Here is a 2,129-nt window from a genome sequence, read left to right on the forward strand (position 1 = left end):
TGTGGTGGCCAGGAGCAGCCACTGCACTCCAGTCTGGGTGATGGAGTGAGACTCCAACCAACAAACAAACAAACAAAAAACAAAAACAAAAATCTCACAAAAATAGCCAAGTGTGGTGGCTCACACCTATAATCCCAGCACTTTGGGAGGCAGAGAGAGCACTGGCTGAGTCCCAGGGGTTCACAACCAGCCAGGGCAACTTGGCAAGACCTCGTCTCTACAATAAATTAAAAAATTAGCTGGCCGTAGTGGCTCACACCTGTGGTTCCAGCTACTTGTAAAGCTGAGGTGGAAGGATTGCCTGAGTCCGGCGGGTTGAGGCGGTGTTGGCTGTGAGATAGGGTCTTGCTGTGTTGCCCAGGCTGGACTCAAACTCCTAGGTTTAAGCGATTTGTCTTGCCTCAGCCTCCTGAGTAGCTGGGATTTACAGAAGCACACCATAGTGCCTAGTTAAGAGATTCACTTTAGATTTAAGAGCACACACAGGCTGAAATAAAAGGATGAAAAGTGATATTCCATGCAAACGGTAACCAAAAGAGAGCATGGATAACCACACTTACATTGGACAAAAGAAAGTCAAAAATTGTCACAAGACATAAAGAAGGACAATATAACATGATAAAAAGGTCAATTCACTAGGAAGATATAACAATTACAAACACATACACATCCAACATCAGAGCATCCAAATATACGATGCAAACACTGACAGAACGGAAGGGAGAAATAGTCAGCAACACAATAATAGAATATTTTAATACCACACTTTAAATATTGGAACGAACATCCAGAAAGCAGCATATCAATAAGGAAATAGAGGACTTGAACAGCACTATAGAGTAAATGAACCTAGTGGACATATAGAGAACATTTCCCTCAAAAGCAGCAGAATACACATTCTGACCAAGTGCACACAGACACTCTCCAGAAGAGATCACATGTTACATAACAAAACAAGACTTAGCAAAATTAAGAAGACTAAAACCATACGAAGTATTTTTTCCAACCACAATGAGAAAAACTGGAAGTCAACAACAGAAACCAGAAAATTCACAAATATGTGGAGACAACGGGCTCTAGAACAACCAATGGGTGAAAGAAGAAATCAAAAGATTAGGAAATACATCGAGACAAACAAAAACTAAAATGTAACATATAAAAAATTATGATATGCAACAAAAGCAGTATCAAGAGGGAAGTTTATAGTAGTAAACACCTACCTACATTAAAAAAGAATAGGCCGGGCGCAGTGGCTCACACCTATAATCCCAGCACTTTGGGAGGCCAAAGTGAGAGGAATGCCTGAGCCCATGGGTTGGAGACCAGCCTGGGACACTTGGCGAGACCTCATCTCTACAATAAATTTTAAAAATTAGCCGCGGATGGTGGCGCGTGCCTGTAGTTCCAACTACTTGGAAGGCTGAGGCGGAGGAACGCTGGGGTGGCCGTGAATGTGCCACTGCCCTCCAGCCTGGGTGACAGAGTGAGACTCTGACTCAACAAATACATAAATAAAGATGGGAAGTGGAGATGGGAGGGGAAAATGGGGCGAGGTCGGTCAATGGGTACAAAGCTAGAATATTTCACTTTATCACAGCAGGCTAAAAAAAAGCTAAGTGTCGGAAGGCTGAGGCGGAAGGATCGCCGGAGCCCAGCAGGCCACTGCACTCCAGTCTGGGTGACTGAGACTACAACTCAAAAAAAAAAAAAAAAAAAAAGCTAAGTGTTCTATTACACAGAAGAGTGGCAGGCTATAGCTAAAAACAATGTACTGTGTATCTCGAGATAGTTAGAAAAGATCCTGAGAGTTATCGCCACAAAGAAGTGATGGCCATGCTAACTATCCTGATTTGACCATTATACAATGTACATATGTATTGACACATCATACTGTGCACGATGACTGACCGCTCAACCAAACACTACCAGACCACAGCAGGTTCACCAAAGGATGGAAGCGACCTAAATTTCCTGAGCGGCAGCACCGGCCTCTCCTTGGGCCTGCCTTCGCCCCGGGCTATTGAGAAGTTGGAAGCACCCCACGGCTTACAGGGCCACAGAGGAAACGAAGTCCGGTCCCCACTGCCGCCCGCCCCGGCCCCTAGAACCTCTGCTCTCCTCACCCGCGC

This window comes from Carlito syrichta, unplaced genomic scaffold (assembly GCF_000164805.1).
Source record: "Carlito syrichta isolate Samal-C Ts95f unplaced genomic scaffold, Tarsius_syrichta-2.0.1 Scaffold120490, whole genome shotgun sequence".
NCBI classification, from domain to species: Eukaryota; Metazoa; Chordata; class Mammalia; order Primates; family Tarsiidae; genus Carlito; species Carlito syrichta.